The sequence below is a fragment of the Xenopus tropicalis genome, chromosome 2, assembly GCF_000004195.4.
Source record: "Xenopus tropicalis strain Nigerian chromosome 2, UCB_Xtro_10.0, whole genome shotgun sequence".
NCBI lineage: Eukaryota > Metazoa > Chordata > Amphibia > Anura > Pipidae > Xenopus > Xenopus tropicalis.
Genome location: NC_030678.2, coordinates 91,943,777 through 91,952,837, shown reverse-complemented (window position 1 = coordinate 91,952,837; position 9,061 = coordinate 91,943,777).

Genomic DNA, 9,061 nt, shown 5'->3' with positions numbered 1-9,061 from the left:
TCGTGTTTGCATAATAATAAAGTCCAGTCTGCTGGAAAATACATAAAGGGTAAATTAATAAGGGTTGTCATTTTTTTGTTCAGTCACGCCTAATGGAGTTTTAGCAATCTGCTCAAGACAAAAGACAGTCACTCAGACGCAGCCGATTATGTATTCGCGTGGCAGATGAATCTTTATTAAATAGAATGAGGAGTCTGAATAACATGCAACAACAAATATACAGTGTGCGGACATCTCTGTGCCACCTCCTGCCAGCTTCCTTCCCCAGCACCAAGAAAGCCTTTTTAGAGATTGAGGTCAGAATGGTATTCCCCAAAAGAGCTTTAGGAAAGGATGCAGCACCTCCTGCACAAAACCCATCCTGCCTATGAAGCCACTGATTGACGGATCAATATTTTGTTTTAACAGAACCTTAATCAGGAAGAGGACAGAAAGAAAGAACTTCAACTGCAGATTAACTGTTAATTACCGAACACACACTGCTTGTTGAACAGGAGGCCAGTTTGCTCAAAAACATTACACTCATTTAGAGGCTTTTTATTTTTTTAGAAGTGTGATCAAATTCATTTTTAACTGTTCTATATCAACTTTCTTACACTGTTCCATTATTTTCTATGGAAATATTTTATTCCAATACAATTTGGAGAGCGTTTACTTTATCCAGTTCAAAATGTATTTATTCACTGTAACCAAAATAAGACTGAAATGAGTTCCTGTGGGAATATAAGAGAGAGGAATTATATTACCCTTCCAGTTGATATATTTAAAATGTTATTTAATTATGGGAATTTGGTAACATTTTGCTACTTTCCATTATGAAAATTATGTTGATGTCATCCTGACTTTTATTGGAATTTGTGATTTTTATAAAATAAGCAAAGTGGTTCAAAGAAGTAAACATAAATTGATACTAATTTACCTTCACTGTGGTATAAGCAGCTTAATTACTGTCAGTGTTTTACTCTGTACTGACTCCTAAACAATGTGGGGTTGATTTAAAGCGATACTATCATTATATATTACTGCTTTGCATAATATTACTGTAAGGGCTTAGCTGCGCCATATCAAAACTTTAGTATCTAAAGACAAATAAGGTGCCTGATCTTCCCATCGATCTGTCAATTTTATGAACATAACTTTATAACTAAAAACCCCATTTTTTTTAAAGTATATGCAGATTTAGCACTGCAGCGCTGGAGCCCTAGGCTGGATGCTGACCAGACCAATTTTTATGTGGAATTTAAATAGTTTCGCTGCATCTACAGATTTATGTCTAAAACAACTGGACTTTTCTGAGTTTTTCTTGAAAAAGTTTCACCACTCATCCGAGTGGCTTCTTCAGTTCAAATGACTGGTAGGGAATTGCCCGGCATTTAAACCCTTGGGGGTAGTACAGTCACAAGCATCCAATCACAATGGTTCCATTGAACTTATTCAGTTAGGTGTTGGCTGATACTGACCATGATTCTCATTGATCCATGTGTTAATCCTTCAAAGTACATGACTGAAAGTGTGAACTGTTGTGAAACCGCCGGGGTAAGGATGTCAAAGCAGCATTGTATGTTGATGACAAGCGGTGTCGCAGGCCCCCTCATCTGTTCTGGTTTTTCCAGGCTGGCATAAATGGCCTCTTTCACACCTCTTTCAAACCATCTGTCCTCTTGGTCCAAAATATGTACGATACTGTCCTCAAGTGTGCTTTTTCATTGAGGTGTAGATAGACTGCTGAGTCTTGTCCTGAGGAGTTAGCCCTGCTACGTTGGGCCATTCTCTTACAGAGAGGTTGCTGAACCATTATGATTGGATGCTTGTGACTGTACTACCCTCAAGGGTTTAAATGCCGGGGAATTCCCTAACAGTCATTTGAACTGAAGAAGCCACTCGGATAAGTGGTGAAACGTTTTCAAGAAAAAGTCCAGTTGTTTTAGACTTAATTCTACTAGATACTGTATATCATGACCTGGATGAATGAAAATCTTCATAGACAATGTTTTCGCTGCATCTCTGTGAGTTTCCTCCAGGTACTCTGGTTTCTTCCACACTCAATTATAGGCAGGTTGGTTGGTTCCTGATAAAATTGACCCTTGTGTGAATGTGATAGGAACCATAGATCACACTAGGGCAGGGAAACTGTGTAGAGTGCTGGTGAATAGTTTTCTATAGAGTCACCCCAATATGATGCCATTTAGTTGCACCTCTAAATCATGCGTTAATGTATTTAACCCTTTGTGCTTTGCATAACTTTTGTTTTTATTTGAGAGATAACTACAGGAGAGTCAGCATAAATATGTGTTAGGTATCCTGCACATTCACATAAGACACTTGTAAAAATATTGATACATTTATGAAAAGTGTTAGATATCCAAAAAGGGGTTAGTAAAAAACCCTGTGAGCATAAAAGATACACACTTTCTAATTCACAGCTTACAGTGCCAATGTCTTCCTACCAAGGAGAGGGTCCCCCTTTTAGAGCCCCTGGTTTTGTATATTAAACTTTCCAAAATAAGTGATTCACTTCAGAGAGCCAGTGTGTATATGTGGGGGGTAGAGGTTTTTACCATGTTCATGCACCATTTGTTTCTTGCCTAGAAATAAATATTTGTTAGCAAATATACTTTGGTACTGTGTAAGTAGATCCTTAAGGCCCAGCCTCAACAAGCAGGCCAGAGGAGTCCTTGAGGTTTTCAATTCTAAGGGGCTGATTTACTAATCCAGGAATCCGAATCTGAATGAGAAAAATTCGGATTGGAAAACAAACATTTTGTGACTTTTTCGCATTTTTTGCGATTTTTTCGACGCCGTTACAACTTTCCCCTAAATTGATGCAACTTTTTCGTAACCGGTACGACTTGCGCGAATTGTCAAAACTTTTTCATAGCCATTACAAATTTCGTGAATTGTCGCGACTTTTTCATTGCCATTATGACTTTCGAGAATTGTCGCGACTTTTTCATAGCCATTACGACTTTTGCGAATTGTCGCAATTTTCGTATTGAGAGCTCGAAAAAGTACCGATCATTATGAAAAAAACCCATTCGGAAGCTTTTCGGACGTTCGTGGATTAGTAAACGTGCCCCTAAGAGTCAAGTTCATCTAAAGCCTCAGTCCAGAATAAGGTAAAAGGCATATAGTCCCATACCATTTGTATGAAGGAGGCTTGCTCTATAATACTGGAGGCACTAGTGGAATTGTAATACACTCTGTGCACAAAGTACAGTTGTAATAAGGAGAAACCAGGAGTAGGGAGTCTAATGGACTTATTTATCAATTTTTAAGTTTGTTTTTCTAAATCGAATAAACTCGCCTATTGAATGCTTGCTTATTTATTAACAAGGAAAACTCATTTGAATAAAAAAAAAAACTGAAATACCTTAAATCTTTTTGAGTCTACAAACTTAAAAACTCGAAAAATTTGAGTTTGAAAATATGATGACTTTGCCTATGACAAAAAACCAGACATTCGAGTTTCAAACTTGAATGTTTATAAATCTTCCTTCCTTTACTCACCATCATCATTAGTGATGAGCAAATCTGTCCCATTTTGCTTTGCTGAAAAATTTGCGAAATGCGGTTTACTGGATGACTTTTTTGATGCATGTGACTTTTTTTGACACGACCATAACTTTATTGACACAACCACAACTGTTTTGCGGGTGAAAAAAAAACGCCAGTGGCAAAATGCGGAATTTTGCAGTAAATCCATTCTTGGTGAAAACATTTGCTCATAACTAGTCATCATCAAGGGGGTCCAAATCATTTTCCCATTTGTCTCTCAGTTTCTCCATGGGTTTGTTAAATAGCTTGCCATTTAGGCTGGCATACATTGCAGGTATGAGTCACTTTGCCTAACTTTAATGTGTTTTCTAGGCTCTAACTCTCCATTCAGCAATGCTAAGAAGAACAGCATGCAACATATAGATACATTTCTTGGATGGCCCATCAAGTTTAGGCATGTTTTCCCAAGAGTTCTACGCCATAAATTTAATACATCAAATAAACCTCCGAAAACAAGGTTTGTTATGATTTCCTATACCAGAGTAACTCTCCTGAATTCATATTATTATTAATATAAATAATGACATTTAAATCATTTATTGAGCTTTATAATTTCTAATAAAAGTGCAGTTAAACCTGTCACAGTTCTGGTCCAGACTCTAAAAAGTCCTATTATTTCAGAGCTGTTTTAACATATTTTTCTTTCAGAAACTGTATTTCTCTTCCAGAGTCAGCAAAATAAGAAAGTTTTACGTCAAAAAATATATATTAGATAAGCCATGCATTTTGGCATTGCAGTCACTAAAGCCATAAAATTGGAATAAAACATTGTTTGTATTTTAGGTAATTGCAGTCAAATATGTAGGCTGAGATGCTGAAGCTGTAAGTTCATTTATGCAGTATCACATGCTCTATATATTATTATTATTATTTCATTATTTACAAAGCGCCAACATATTCCACAGTGCTGTACATAAGGGTGCTTAATAATTGACTTGCAAGTTATGAGGGCCCTGCCCACAAAGGCTTATAATCTAGGGGGGGGGATAAATGAAATTATTGGGTATGCAATGGGAATAAGTGAGCCACAAGGTAATATAATATGATGATAATAAATAGTTCTAATAAATAATTGCAAATAATGACATTTTGGAGCTTACTCCACACATACCACACATTAGTATCAGTATATTACAATTTCAACTTTCTTTGCACCTGATATAAATGCTTAGCTGGCACTGATACCTTAAAGGCAAATGCAAACTACATAAAAAACACCTTTTCTTAATATTAGTATGGATAGGCAAGGATAAAGTAGAGCAATGAATAGGTTAGTCCTATAACCAGTTAATGGTATGAAACCCCTGGGTCATGGGTTCCATTCCCCAGCCTTCAGCAATGCGGGGTTCTGGTTTGCATGAAAACTGGATTCTAGAACTTCCAATTTGGTATCATGGCACCTTTTCTTAACTGATGCTCAAACAGGACCTAACTCACTTTATACTGAACTGAGACCGAAATTTTTCTTAACAATTCCAAACAGGAAACTATTTGCAAAAGCACTGATCGTATTTATTGAACTAAGCCTTATACATGTAATTATTGGCTACAAATATCACTGCTATGAGAAACAGGCTTTGCGTCCTGTATTTAGTATTAGAATAAGCATAGCTTCTTGAATGGTTTGATCCCTTTCTACTGTAACACTCTTTCCCCAGTATGTAAGAAAAGGCAATAAGCTTGCCCAGGAGCACTAACTTATAACAACCAATAAGACTTTTGCTTTTAAACAGGTGACCAGTAAATGCTACCTGCTGATTGGTTGCTATGGTATACCGCACATGGGCAAACTTCATGTATTTTATTACAGCAAGACCCTGCAATTAGTCTGGCCACCTTCTTCCTCAGTGTCTACTTCACTGACAGCAACATGTTATCTGAAAGACATTCTGTGTACTAGCAATCATACATTTTAGGCTACCCCTGATTGACACAGTTGGTAGGTAGATGAGGGGCTAATGTGCGGTCAGGCCTCTGTGTCCTTTTTTTGCACTTTGTGCACTGCTTGGTACATTGTAAATGAGCCCTACTATCTATGGCAGACACTGGCAATGTAAGATGGTGATTACATGGGAATGGTTACCTCTGAGGGCCATGGCAGACGGGGAGATTAGTCGCCCGCGACAAATCTCCCTTGTCGCGGACGACTAATCTCCCCGATATGCCCGATTTCCCGAAATCTCGGAAGTTTCCTCTAAAGGCAACTCCCACGATTTTGGGAAATTGCGGTGCCGCATATGCCACCCCACGGGCAATTTACATTCAAGCCGGAGGGATGGCATATCGGGGAGATTAGTCGCCTGCAACAAGGGAGATTTGTCACGGGCTACTAATCTCACCGTCTACCACTGCCCTGAATGGAAGTGTGTTTTAACCACAGGGCACCTGATATGGTCAGAAATGCACATGTGCCATAGGCCTAACATCCCCATGGGATTATACCACTGTAATCCCAAATTAAATACACACAAAAGGCTCCTTCCATTTTCTTATGTTACTGCTGCATAAAAATGTTACACTTTTTGCAGTTTTTTTCTTCAGTCACCTGAAAAGTAATTAAAAAATAATTAGCAGCTCTAATTGCCCACCACTAAGCAGCTAGTCTTTCTAGACTTTCCATCATCTCACTATGTGGCGTCTGATACTGTACAATATCAAGGTCTTGACAGCTGCACTGTCACTAAACAGAGTATGGGCTAAATCACTGTAAACCTTTGTATAATTTAAAATTCACACTTTCGGCTAAGAAAGCACTCCAGACCCAAATTAAACATTTTTGAAATCTATAACGACACAAAGAAATGGAAAGAAAATACACTTTTAATCTGCAAGGTGTCTCTGCATTTAAGATTCCTGTTCTTTTTCTGCTCTCTTACCACCTGGTTATTTTTCCATCCAAATGTATGCATATAATGAGTGCCAGTTGTGGTGTGAAACAGTTCATGTAAGTGTAATATGTATAATGAACTTTACTGACAGTTTTACTGACACTTAGAAAGATAACTACTTGTTTCAGTCCGGCTTTTGTTGAACTACAGTTCCCAGAATGCTACAGAGTGATGATGCCCCTTGAAAACTAAAACAAAACCACATTTTTTTTAAAACCAGCATTTGCAATTACTAATATTTGTTTAAGGAATCAGCTTACAATCCTATAGGTAATATCTTCAGAGCAAATATAATATATTTTCAATTGAAGCCAGGGCATCACAGGCTACCCTATAGTGGTGAGTAAGCCCTCCACAAACAGTCGGGCCAGTGAGTGTTACCAGGGGGTCTCAATGGTGAACACTGCAATAAACATCAGTTTCTTAAAACCTTTAGTTATATGGGTCACAATCAGAGGGTTTTGCCCATGCAGAAGGGTATCCAGGCTGAACTATAATGCTCAAAACATTCACTTTTATACAAGTTTAGCGATAGGGGTTCTTAATGAAGAACAGTAGATGTACTAAATAGAAAGGTATTTGTTTTGTGCACTGAGATAAGGAGTCACATGTAGCTGTGCTCCATCTTGTGAGCAGCAGGAAAAGGTTCCCTCGAGCATCTATAGTGCTACTAAAACAACTACAAACAATACAGAGAACAAGGTTGAAAGCATGCTTTTGCCAGAACATTCTCCCCATGCGTGTGTGGCTTTCCTCTGGGTACTTAGCTATCCTCTGACACTCCTATAACATAAAGGCTCCTGATCAATATAATGTATTATAAACTCCACCTGGGAATATGCCCATGACAGTTATATAGCTACTTACGTCTATGTCCCAATTCTTCACCTGTTCCTTGGCTGACTTTAGGTTGTAAATAAACAGGCCCTGTTGCACTTCCAGTTTCATGTTCGACACACAGGTGAGTTTCTTAGCAGTCCTATTGTAGATAGCAGTGATTTTCAGATATTTTAAAGGGGAACACCACCCAAACACAACTTAAGTTTTTCGAAAAGTAAAATTTACTTTTACTTTTACTTACTGCAATTTACATCAGTTATGCAGCCTTTTCATGATTTTTATTGTAATAATATGGTTTTGAACAGTTACCTAAGTCTGGCCCCCTGTTCTCCTGCTGATATGGTTGACTACTTTGAGAAATCCCACAATTCCCTGCACACATGATGTCAATAAGGAAAGGAACATCACGGTGCAATGCATTGTGGGTTATGTAGTCCCTGCATGCTGTCTGTAAGCTGTAGAGAAGAAGAAGATAGAAACAGGGCCGGAACTAGGGGCAGGCAGAATATGAGGCTGCCTAGGGCGCAAGAAGTCAGGGGCACAAATTGTAGATGAGTCTGTAGGTTAGTTGTTAGGTGATCAGCAAACTACTGACAGGCAGAAGTATATGGCGGCAGTGGGAAAAGGGGTGGGTTCCAGTTATCAGCTGTTGCTGCAGATAAAGAATAGGAGGGGTTGCAAGAGAATGGCAGTGGGGGGCATTGACCAATATAACAAGACCTGGCACTGGGTAGAAAATATGTCATGATTACGAAACAAGTGCAGACAGGGAAGAGAATTTTGACTGATGTGGTTCAGGGCCAGACTGGCAGTCAAAATGTGTGCAAAAATAAATATTTTATAACATGACTCTACTGAATCTGGAAATGTTTGGTTTTGGCAATACTCCTGTAGAAATGATTGGTTAATATTTTACAAAACAAAATCTCCGGCAAATATGTACCAAGGGCTGCGAGTATTTCTGTGCAGCAGACAGAACCATGTAAATAGCTCAATACTTTTCCTTCCCTTCCAGGAAGAATAACCTTTACCACGTAAGTTTGCTGATTTTATCATACTACTTTATTCAAAAGAATGCAAGAATGGCAAAAAAAACACAAGAACATTCACCTGTAACTAAAACTACAATTTAACAAGAGAAACCAGTCATGCATATCATTTATGAGAAAAACGAAGGGGCAAATAAGCGGCTAGAAAGCAGCAATCAAATCATACAAATACACATCTTTCATCAGCTACAGAGCAGCCAAGAAGGTAGGCAAAAGCCTGGAGTAAAGAGGTGTTTGAAAGGCTGTGAATAGTAATGGGAATCTACAGAAAAAAAACTTGTCAGCATTGCATGCCAAGGTGTTGGAAAGAATTTTTGTGTTTAGGATGGATGTCAATATTTCTAATGTAAAACAAACAGCAGGACCCCTTTTCCAAGAAGGCTTATACATACAATCCTTGTTTGTAGACCACTTAGCCTTACATTTAAATCGGAGGCACTCTCTAATCCATGTCTCTTAAAGATTTCCCTTTTACTGATGTCATTGTTGGACTCTTGGCTCTATTTTTTACAGGAAATGTGAATGTATCTCAATCATTACTATATAGCTGCAATAGTCCTCTTTACCTATTTGTGCCCTAAGAAGAGACTCTTGTGTGAAAAGTCTATGGAAAACCAAGCTTTTTGATCTCTGTTATTTGTAGCAATGATCAAAATGCTGTGGTTCACAGCCTGTCCCATCTATTGAAATTACTGGCGCCTTATTACAGGCATCAGCATGTTTTTGGTT